The 12,456-nt window shown below is 39.0% G+C and overlaps 1 non-coding gene across 1 annotated transcript; it reads right to left on the bottom strand.

Moving 5' to 3' along the window:
• Window positions 1-11,720: 11,720 nt before the first annotated feature.
• Window positions 11,721-11,827, bottom strand: LOC127133465 (small nucleolar RNA R71). Its single transcript, XR_007807436.1, has one exon. It is a non-coding gene; the product is annotated as a small nucleolar RNA R71 (small nucleolar RNA).
• Window positions 11,828-12,456: the final 629 nt, after the last annotated feature.

Below are 12,456 nucleotides of genomic sequence, written 5' to 3'. Positions count from 1 at the left end.
GAGATTTTGACAAATAGACTTCCAGATCAGAACGAGAAAAGTCAGAGAATACCTCTTCAGAGTCAGATTCTCTTTCAGATGAACTTCCAGAGGTAGTGGCCATGAATGCTACATTTTCATGCTCCTTTTCAGAATCAGGTTCTGAAGCTTCAGATTCAGAGTCATCCCATGTTTCCATGAGTCATTTCTTTTTTTCTTTGAAAGAGTTCTTCTTTAAGCTTTCCTTTCTAGAGCTATCCTTCTTTAGCTTTGGACATTCATTTCTGTAGTGTCCATGCTCTTTGCATTCATAACACGTCACTTCCTTGTTGGGTATGCCTCTGGAGGTTGAATCTAGATGTTCTCCCTTCTGTTTGGGCCTTCTGAAGTTATTTTGTCTCTTTTTCCAGAGCTGTTTGATTCTTCTAGAAAGAAGAGATAATTCTTCTTCCTCATTAGAATCTTCATTCTCAAAGTCATTGTCTTCTTCTTCTTCTTTAGCTTGAAAGGCTTTGTTCCTTTATGGCTTTCTTCTTTCTGATCTAGACTTTAGAGTAACATATTTGCTTCTCTTCTGAGGTTCATCTCATTCTAGATCTATTTCATGACTTTTGAGAGAGCTGATAAGTTCTTCAAGACTTTTGTTGTTCACATCCTTGGATAACTTCAGAGTAGTAACCATATGTCTCCATTTCTTACGAAGACTTCTGATTATCTTCTTGACATGATCTCCTGTAGTATATCCTTTGTCTAGAACCTTGAGTCCTGTAACTAAGGTTTGGAACCTTGAGAACATTACTTCAACATCTTCATCATCTTCCATTCTGAAGGTTTCATACTTCTGGATTAAGGCCAGAGCCTTAGTCTCTTTAACTTGATTATTTCTTTCGTGAGTCATCTTTAAAGAATCAAAGATTTATTTGGTTGTTTCCCTATTGGTGATCTTCTCGTATTCATTATAGGAAATTACGTTTAACATAATGGTTCTTGCTTTATGGTGATTCTTGAAATCGCGCTTCTGATCATCACTCATTTTGCTTCTTGGAATAGAGATACCAATTGCAGAAATGGGTGGTTCGTAACCATTTGTGACAATATCCCAGAGATCAGCATCATAGACTAAGAAAAAACTTTCAATTCTTTCCTTCCAGTAGTCAAATTTTTCTCCATCAAAAACTGGCGGTTTTGCATTGTAGCTATCTCTTTCATTTGTGTTAGCCATGAAGTTTTTCTCACCCTGGGTCTCTCTACACGGTTAAGTGTTTGGTTCAAAAATCAATAATAGAGCCTAAGCTCTGATACCAATTGAAGGTAGAGAAAAATAAGAAAGGGGGTTTGATTTGTTTTCACAGTAATTAAAAACTTTTTGCAACACCACACACACAAAGATAAATGCTAACAACACAAGGAGTTTATCCTGGTTCCCTTGAAAATCAAAGTTACTCCAGTCCACCCGGCCATGGTGATTTCTCCTTTAATAAGGACTTAATCCAATAATCTCAATAGATTACAAAAACGTCTAAGAGTTTAACAATCTCTTATCCCTCTCAAGTCTACAGACTTAAACAAGTCACTTGAGGAATATCAACAAGTTTTAAGAATTACAAGTGTTTTATCTTAACGCTTCTAGATAAGCAGTATGAAGACAAGTTAAGAACAATGTGACAATAAACATAAATATGAGCAATAAATCTTGTGTGATTACTGAATATTACAATGAGAGATATCAATATATGTTGGGATTAAGAGTTATAGATAGATGTGTTGTGGATTCATGTGTTTTTCAGCATGTTGTGATGAGGCCTTTATATAGTACTTTGGGATGATACCGTTGGAGGGAAACCATTGGAGATTTCTTGCCAACTATGGGAATTAAAGGTATAAACTTCCTTTTCCTTTCCATAGCAGTCTTGGAACATGATCCATAATTTCCTTAAAGAGAATTGTACTATACTTAGAATGCTTCTTGATTAATTTTTCTAATCTGGTGATGTCAGATAGAGTGTTGAGCGTGAATCGGAGTGAGCGGAGTCAGAGTCTTTGAGCAGAGTCTTGCAATCTTCAGATATTCTCTTGAATAGTCTTCAAATAGATTCTCTAGAATAGTCTTCAGATGTTATCTTGAATGATCTTTAAGTGTAGAGTAAAACAGTCTTCAGATGTTATCTTGAATGACCTTCAAATGTAGAGTCTTCGGATATTAGAGTGAACTACAACGTCAGATTATGTATGTGATTGCTTCTTAGAAGTGTTCTTGTTTAGAGTCAGATCTATTTTCTTCGTGCTGGTTGGGCTTTTCTGGACTACATCATATTGCCAGATATTTGTTTCCTCGTTTCCTCAAATTCATTTTACCTTAGAAACCTACACACTTAGAGAAAGTTATTAGGGTACCAAATTGTTTCATTCTTTGTTATCATCAAAACTTAGAGATATATTGCATAATCAAAATCTTGTTCTAATATTTAGGATCTTAATATTATCCCAACAAGGCATTCCCGTGAAGTTCAAATGCAAAGTCGACAAAAAGTGTTCCAATAAGGAAGCAGAATACGAAGCCCTAATCATTGGCCTCAAAATCTTGAGGGATTTAGGAGCCAAGAAGGTCGAGATAAAGGGTGATCCAGAGCTAGTGATCAAACAAATCACACGAGAATATAAGTGCATTAAAGAAAATTTACCGATATATTTTGCAATGGCGAAACACTTATTAGAGTGTTTTGAGGTTGTTAGCATCACACATGTGCCTAGAATAGAGAATCAAGAAGGTAACAATTTAGCACAAATTGCATCTGGGTATAAAGTGTCGAAATATAGGCTCAAGGACTTTATTATGGTGAAAGAAAAGATGGTGTCAAACATCTCACCATTACCAAAAATGGAAATCCCAAAAACTCGGGGGGAAGATGTCTTTAGAAAACATCTTGAAAATTTTGTACATGAAGTTTTTTCCATTGGCAATTTGTCGTAGTCAGATTGGAGTAAACCAATCATAGACTACCTAGAAAATCCAGTCGGAAACACTGACAGGAAAACCAAGTATAGAGCCTTAAGCTATGTATGTTTGGGAAATGATTTATTGAAAAAGACTCCATAACGAGTGTGGCTCAAGTGTCTTGGGGATATAGAAGCATACTTAGCAATGTTTGAGGTACACAGTGGAATATGAGGGGCCCACCAAGAAGGCCATAAAATGAAATGGTTATTATTTTGACAAGGTGTTTACTGGCCAAGTATGTTAAAAGATTGTATTGAATTTGCCAAAGGGTGTCAAGAATGTCAAATACATGCAAGCATTCAACATGTGCCAGCCAACGAGTTACATGCAATTATCAAGCCTTGGCCCTTTCGAGGTTGGGCGTTATATGTCATTGGTGAGATTCGACCAGCCTCGTCGAAACAACAAAAATTTATCCTAGTAGGTATATATTATTTCACAAAATGGATAGAAGATATCCCTTTGATAAAAGTGGATTAAGAGGATGTGATCGAATTCATTCAAAAACACATTGTGTATAGGTTTGGAATCCCTGAAACCATTACTACAGATCAAGGTTCAGTTTTTGTAGGTCAGAAGATGCAAGAGTTTGCTACTGAAACAGGATTCAAGTTGGTTACTTCCACACCTTACTACGCCCAAGAAAATGGCCAAGTCGAGGTAGTCAATAAAGTGATCGTTGGTTTGATCAAAAAACATGTTGCCAAAAACCTAAGAATTAGCATAAAACATTAGATCAAATTCTATGGGCTTGTCAAAAATCCCCAAAGGAAGCAACCATTTCAACGCCTTTTCGTTTGACATTTGGGCATGATACCGTGTTGCCAGCAAAAATCTATTTACAATCAGTTAAGGTGCAATGGCAAAACGACATTCCATCAGAATAATATTGGAGACTGATGTTCGACGAAATGACCGATTTAGACGAAGAAAGGTTGGTTACAATAGACATGTTGATACGACAAAAAGTGTGTGTGGCCAAAGCGTACAATAAAAAGGTTAAGATAATTTTTTTTGCAATAAATGATTACGTTTGGAAGGTGATTTTACCTATGGATCGAAGAGATCGAACTTTAGGGAAATGGTCACCAAATTGGGAAGGAACATTTCAAGTAATCCAAACATTTACAAATAATGCCTACGAAATTCAAGAGTTGGGTATTGATCGACGAATATTAAGGGTGATTGGGAAATGTTTGAAAAAATATAAATCCTATGCTCTAAGAGATTAAAATCAAAAGGTAATAAAGTTGATCAATAATTATCAAAGCCAAAATGAAAAAAGCCAAGATGACATACAAAATCTCCAATCAGAGTTACATCGTCTCGACAAAGAAATACATCAGGAAGGAAACCTAAACTTAAAATCTTTAAAAAGGGTCTTCTCATGACCAATATTATCATCGAGTAGGTCCCTCTTCTCCTGCAGTTGGCCAATCCTTTCTTTAATATCAATGGCCTTCTCACAATGTACAATCCCCTTGGGTATCTCATGGTCAACAACGCCTTGAGCCGGAAGAAGTTCAGTCGAGTTCAAGGAAGCCTTTTGTTCCTCGACTTCAGCAATCTTCTTGGTAAGTTCAACTATTTGAGCTTGATAGTCTGAGATTTGTTGGTCGAAGGCTTGCTGCTTGTTGAGACGTTCTTTCTTCTTGGCCTCAAAGTCATTGAGCTTCCTCTCACAAACTTCACTAAAGTCCCACTCTCATTTCATCTCGTTGATCTTCGTCTTAATTTGAAAGTCAGAGTGCCGACGGAGAGCGAGTTCTTTGACAAGTTGCATTAAGAAAGCTTCAAATTCAATCAGATACTTGGCCATAGGAGCAGGAAGCTTGTGTCGAGAAATCTCATCAAGCAGCTTGAGGATGTCGATTCCCAAGGCTTCTTCCTCTTCGATGACAACCAAAACCTCACGCTCAAACAAATAGTTTTTCAGCTGTTGGAGTTTGAGAGTTACGGAAGCATCCATTTTTGGAACGAGCATAGAAGCCGAGGCAGAGCGTTGAACCTCAGTCGACGCTTGGAAAGTTTCTGTAGCTTTCTCAAAGTCTCTGTCGGATTCTGCTGCTTCATGGATAGAACCTCCTCCGGAGTAAGAGTACTACTGGATGTAGCTTCGCCAGCAGCGACCGAAGGGGCCTGAATTTGCTGAATGTCGGGATTTTAATTGGGTTCAATCGACACGCTTTGAAACGCATCTTGCCTTTGGGGGGCTCAAGGGATCAGTAGGCTCCGTCAGAGCCACAACCACGACTGCATCATCAGCATTTGCAATGCAAGTCGACTTAGTCGGAGAACCCTCAAGAAAGAATGCAAAATTAGTATCAAGGGGTAATGTCACAAGAAATTAGATGAAGAAGAATGTATAATACCTTAGAAGTCAGAGGTTTGGGAGTAAAAGTTGGAATAGGCTCTTCGTAACCAATAGGCTTAAAGATCTTAGAGAGATTGCCAAGAGTGGAAGTCTTTGCAACGCTCGAAGAAACGGTTTTCTGAGCCGGTCTTTTGGCAGGAAACTTTTTCTTTTTTTTAAGAGGGTGGCTGGAGTCGAAGATGGAACCGTCGAAGAAGGTATGATGTGAGGATGTGTGCTGGTATCAAAACACTCAGCTTCAGCGACTGATGTTTTTGGTTTTTTAGGGGGCCTATTTGGGGCCGACGCAGCTGAGACACGTTTGTGACCCTAGAAAGCAAATTCACTAAATAGTCAGTTTGTTTTTCTAACGAATAAAAGAAAATCCAAAAATAAATGGTGGTTACCTTTCTATTAGGAGTCTCAACATCTTCGACGAGTCGGGCATCCTCAATAGGAGCAGTTGGAGTTGATGATTCACCATCTAAAACAGAAAAGGTATCGACTAGTTTCTGCAAAAACATCTAGCTGAAGAAGTATTGACGTTGATAGGCATTCCACCGTTTGTCGAAGTATTCGGTAGTGAAGAAGGAATGTTGGAATTTGAACATAGGAAGTTCAAGTTGTTGAGTTTTCTTGTGGAACTTTAAGCAGACCAAATGGTCGTCAGTGGTCAATTGTCGACCAACCCACACGATGTCAAAAGAATGAGACACCAAAGATTTTGGTAGAAATTGGCTTAGACCAAATTGTCGAGCCACCAGGTTGGGTTGGTAATTCATGAACCCATACCCTTTCGTCTCGGTCTCGATTCTGAAGGACAACATTGTGGGAGTCAGAAATGCTCTCCACACAGTATTCGACTGTGCAGCAGTTTGTAGAGAGATGCCAGGAAAGAGATTTGTAAACCATGTCGGACCAAAGTTCCGATCCACAAAAGGAGCCATGCCCGACATGAAGGTAGTGGTTTCGCTGAACAGATTTATATACTTCATGAAGAGGGTTTTGTTGGGAACCTCTTGACAAGTAGTCAAGGCCAGTCGAACACCTTCGATCGGCTGTTCCTGCGTTAAACGCATAATCCGCTCTGACATTGGGTAACCCAGTTAATATTCAAAAGTGGCATTTAGACAATATTGTAGCAACCATAGAGGGCCCGACAAGTTCAAAGCCTTGGGAGTGGAATGAATGAGTTTCAGCTTCGAGGAGGCAAGTCCCAGTGAATGATAAAGGGACGCTAACAAAAGTTTACCCAATGAAATTTGTCGGCCCTCGTGTAGCTGAATCGCTAGAGGAATGAAACTCTTAGCTATCTCCAGAGAGCCAGGACAAAACATGTAGTAAGAAAGCCACATAATGAGAAAGGAAATATGTTCCTCGTCGAAAACTTTGTCAGAATCTTTGACATGATGATCAGCAACATAAAGTTTAAGACTTGGACGTTTGAAAGAAAACTTCGTCTCGGTTGAATGAGTTGGGTCGAAGGTTTCTCCCAAAGGTGAAAGATCATGATGGCTTCCACGTCAAAAAGAATGGGCATCAGCATCCCACAAGGAAGGTGAAAGGTGTTAGTCGAACCTTCCCAAAAATAGAGCGAAGAAAGTAACATGCAAGGATTGACCCTATGGGCATGCCTTGAGATTTGAATGGCATCGAAGAGGCCAGCTGTCTTCCATTATGCTTGATGTTTGTTTTGTACCCTGTCGATCCAGGCTAGGTATTCTTTGTTGCCAGGAGTAGGCATTAATCGAAACACTTTGGCTTCTAGGTCCATAAACTTGAGAATGATAACACTATTTTTCTCGAAAGCAGCAGGAACATCAGGGGTGAAGCAAGGATTTTATTTTTATTTTTTATGGGTTGTGTTCTCTCGTATGGGAGTGGCTCATGGAAGGCGAGAAGTTTCTCAGCCACCATGAAGGGAATGAGTAATTGTTGTTGCCAAATTTCCACCTTGGATGGATCATTTAAGGGTGGTTAGGGAACAATGGTTAAACTCTCTTTTTCAGCAAGGTTGAAAGCAATAGGATTGTTACCAGTATCATGTGTAACTATATCCACAACATTAGTAGAGGAGGCCATTACAATGTAGGAAAGAAAGGGAATGAGGAAATTATTATTCTGAAACTTGCAGGAAAAATGCGCAAATGAAGAAGAAGAGAGAAAAATGGAAAATGTAGAAGAGTGATATTTATAAGCAAACAAAATGGAAACCAAGAGTCAGTCGATTGGCGGCAACTGTCCGATTCAATGGTAGTAGGAAATTTAGTAGAGGTAGTTGAAAACCCACCACCTAGGAAGTAGTTACAAATGATGGCATTTTTCCTTGGAAATTATGGCGCAGAAATGTATCATCATTGTGCAGGACATCATCAACGATTAGACACCCAACCGAAATTGAGAAAGTCAAAATGCCAAATTTCTCGGTTGAAATGTTTCTCATTTGAAACTGGCCTTTTAGGGGGGCTGTTTGTTAGCCAGCAAATTTCTACTATGTCGAAGGGGGAAATCGAAGCAAGAGGTACGAAATCACAAGGCGAAGCATCAAGAGGAGTGAGCATGATCGAAGAGGTTCAACTGACAAGAATGACCTAGGCCAGGTCGAAAGGAGGTCGACAGGGAATAAGGCATTCGAAGTCGAAGACAAACAAGCAAAAACGATGTAATCAGTTGAGCAGAACATGGGGGAAGTTGCAAAAGACGTGGGGTTGCAGGTTCAGACATGTGGCACATTGTGGATAACCAACGTCCATGTAGTAGTTATTTTTTATTACTATTTAAGTAGATTTAATTTCTAGTTCAAGAAGAGGCATTTGTAAGATTGCAAAGGGAAAACACTCAAAGTATCAAGCGTCTAGAGAAAAGATCTTTATCCTCTAAAATGTATACTTGCTTCCATATTTACCTTCAAGAAATTTAAATTACCAAGTCTTTTTACCTGCTTTGCCATTTACAGTTGTATCTTGCCTTTTGTTCATTTATTCTTATTGCAACCTTTTACAATAAATTTATGAATATCGTTTTCTTAATCCAAACGTTCCAATAAAACACCCCATATACTTAACACTTAGGCTAGGATTTTGTAGCCGATCCTGCAAGTAAACCTTAATAGGAGGCTAAAGATTGTTCGCGCAAAAACATGTGTGAACAATGATACAACTTTCCTAAGTGCTTGAGTACACTCGAGTAGGTTTGTCTTCCCTAAACGAAATATGACTGTCGATCTTATTTATTTCCTGATTTCGACCTGATCCGTTCAATTTCCTTTGCATATATAAAGATAGATAGAAAACAGGGGGAAACTTTTTAGCTCTTTCACAGATTAAGTTTCCATTGTCTCTTTGATTTTTTCCGTCTTGTTTGAGAGCACTTACTTCTCAGGGTAACCGTTGTCACTCGTTCATAAATTTGAAGTGCTAAGGGTTCGATTTTTCAGGTTCCTTTAGCATTTCATAGCCTTCGCCTTCCTACTTTAAGGTACCTTTTCTTCTTTTAAGCTTTTACTCAAGTTTTTATAACATTTTTATTACGATGAGTGGTAAACAAATTATTGTCGAGAGATATTCGAAAGGTAGTGTTTCTCCATCTTCGAAAAGAGGAATAGAGTCTGAGTCGTATTGCTTTACCTCTGTTAGCAGGGGTGATCTTTTTAAGTGGTGATTCGGAGATGGAGGGGTTTCCTGGAGAATCTATGTTATATGAACTTCTCTCCACAAATACTTCAGAATCCCTGTTCCCCGTGAAATCTAGTGGGGGTGAAAACCTTGTCGAGAGGCCGATACCTATCCCTGTTTCAACCGAGGCAGAAATATTAGCTGCTCGTCAAAGGAGGGAACACGTCGGTCACTTTGTTCATACATAACGGGAGTTAATTAGTTATGACCCTAGCAACACAGAGATTGCTCATCACCTAGAGTGTGAAGGGAAAAATGATGTCGTGTCTTCGGACAATCCTTGTGATCATCATAGAGTTGACGTATTGGCCCGTAGAGGTCTTCGATTAATATAGACAACCAATAATAGTAGATATCATTGGGTGGCCTCTGAAATAGTTAGGACTCCTTATGTCCTAAACACTATCAAAGCCATAGTTTGGGTCGACATCATAGTTGGTGGCTCCTCAGATTGGGGGATTCTCTGGTAGGTCTGGATGAGATAATGTGTAATTCTTTTAAGGGTTGCTCGATTTCCCTATACGAGTGTCTCTTTACCAAGTTAGGGGTGCATTTTCCTTTCTATTATTTTAAAGTTCCTGTGATGAACCATCTAAAAATTTCCCCCTCGCAACTTCATCCTGGAGCATAGGCCTTCATATTGATATTTGATAACGCGAAAATGTATCGTATATTTGACTTGACTTGCATTGATTTTTAATTATTTTCCATAGCATTATTCTGTATTTTGTGTTTATTTTAGATATTTATCAAATAAGAAGTGTTTGTGCGAGCACAGCGGGAAAAGAGCAAAAAGGAAAGGAAAAGGGAAGAAAATAGCAATGGCTGCCGCCCACCACAAGAAAGTGTAGCGCCCACCACCAAATAGCAAGGTGTGACGCCCACCACAAGTAAGTGTGGCGTCCGCCACCACAAGAAAGTATGGCGCCCACCACCAAAATCAAAGGTGTGGCGCCCGCCACCAAGCAAGGTGTGGCGCCCACTACCTAGGGATGAGGCACCTGCCACCAAACCACTTCCTCCTTTTTTTTTCTCCATGCTCTGTCTCTCTCGGTGAACCAACCTCCCTAAATGCACGCCCACTATGAGATTTTCAAGGCAAGGATGGGAGTATAAATCAGGGTTTCGGTCTTCAAGAAAAGGACGATCTCTTTTAGCCAGAATTTTGTCGTTAGCATTTTAAGCAGATATTTACTTGTAAAGTGATAGATTCTCCATATCGGGGGACTATTGCGACTTTAGTTTTAGCAATTGATTTTGGTTGTAACTCTGTACCAGATTTGTCAAGCGTGCCGACGTTATTTGAATTCAAGAACCAACATTAATTCCAGTTTTTCGGTCTATTTTCCAGATTCCATTTTAATTGTTAATTTAATCGCTTATGTTTTGTCTTATGTTTAATTATCATAATAACGTGTTTGTGTTCAAAACCCATGTCTGGCTAAACCATTCGATGTCGGTATGTAAAGACCGTCATAATGACGGGATTCGTTAAAAAATGGTGTTGACCTTTATAAATTATTTTTCTGGTTATAGTTTCTTGTTCTAAAATTAAAACTGTTTTCATACGAGAGTACAAAGCAAACAAGGGTTACAGTCAATAAAATGAGAGTTTGAGGTTTTAATCAGATAACTAAAACTACACATTAATTCTAAACACAACGAGAGCACTTTAGGATTAATTAGAATTTATTGATTTCCAAAAATGACTTTTAATTCAAATGAGACAGCCAGAGCGAAGTATTCTAGTTTAAGAGTATAGTCAGAGTCAATAACACGAGAGTGTGAGATAAAGTCTTTTAAATAAATAATTTCTACTGAAGAGTATTTTGACGTTTAAGATTACACCAACTATTTATCGAATCCCCGAAGTTTGATTAGTTAGATACCGATATACCGCTATTAAATATTTCTATTAAAGTTCAGTTTTCATTAATATTTATTTCTCATTGTCCCTTAACCCCTAGAGAAATCATCATCCTTAGATTTACGTAGTAACACTAGATAACGGTAAGTTCGATTATTAGTCCTTTAGGTTCAATAATCTTTAACACTACGCGATACGACTATGTACTTGCAGTCACGAATCCTATAGACATACTAAGTCGCAATCAAGTTTTTGGCACCGTTTCCAGGGACTAATTTAGTCGATATCGTAACTCCAGTGTTGCGCATTATAAACTAAGGCAAACAAAACGATTTCCCTTTTTAATTTGTCGATTGTATGTCAAGTACTCTCTCTCAAGGTGAGAAATTAAAGCTACAAATCAATGAACCAGAGCGTTATCTAAGATTAGAACGCCGGATACACGAATACCGTATTAAGTACAAAGATGGTTGAAGGATCGCAAAACCGTTCTCTCAAGTACTATGTCATCCCTTCGCAAGATGAACCACATAACAGCGTCGCTGCCCCTACCATCGAGGCAAATAATTTCGAGCTAAAACCTTCGTTGTTGTCAGTCGTACAACAGAACCAATTTTCCGATAGTCCCACGGAGGACCCGAACCTACATTTGTCAGTGTTTTTGCAATACGTCGACATAGTGAAAGCAAATGGTGTCAGCCCGAAGCAATAAGACAACGTCTTTTTCCCTTCTCATTAAGAGATAGAGCTAGAGCTTGGCTCCAGTCTCTACCATCCAACTCTGTCACTACGTGGAACGAGTTGAAGAAAGTTTTCTTAGCACGATATTTCCCACCTAGTAAGACGGTTATGCTAAGAGCCCAAATAAATGGGTTTAAACAAAAAGATAACGAATCTCTTTTCGAAGCATGGGAGAGATACAAGGACATGATGAGGCTCTGTCCACATCACACTCTAGAAGAGTGGTTGATCATCCATACCTTTTATAATGGTCTCTTGTACAACACAAGATTGACAATAGACGCCGTCGCAAGTGGTGCACTGATGGATAAACCCTACAATAAGGCTTATCAACTTATCGAAAGTATGACCCAAAATCACTACCAGTGGGGAAGTGAAAGAACCTCCATAGAGAAACCTCCAACGAAAGGCGGTATGTACGAAATAAGCAGTCTTGACCATGTCAATACTAAGGTTGATGCTCTCACTCAAAAGATAAAAAACCTGACCATAACACCTGCAGCCACCGTGGCTGCCGTAGCACCGAACTGCGAGATATGTGGAGTTCCTGGGCATGCTGCCCCTGAATGTCAACTTTTGACAGGAATCTCCACAGACCAAGTGAATTATGCGCAAGGAAACCCTTACTCAAACACCTATAACCCAGGTTGGAAGAACCATCCGAACTTTTCATACAAAAATAATAACGCATTGTATGCACCTAACCAAGCACATGTTGTACCACCAGGATATCAAAAGGCTACCACAACTGCTCCAAATGCTCATAGGAAGTCAAACCTTGAAATAATGATGGAAAACTTCATAGCTACCCAAGCCCAAACAAATAAGGATTTCCTAAATCAAA

Source organism: Lathyrus oleraceus, chromosome 3 (assembly GCF_024323335.1).
Source record: "Lathyrus oleraceus cultivar Zhongwan6 chromosome 3, CAAS_Psat_ZW6_1.0, whole genome shotgun sequence".
NCBI lineage: Eukaryota > Viridiplantae > Streptophyta > Magnoliopsida > Fabales > Fabaceae > Lathyrus > Lathyrus oleraceus.
This window is presented reverse-complemented; position numbering and strand designations above follow the sequence as displayed.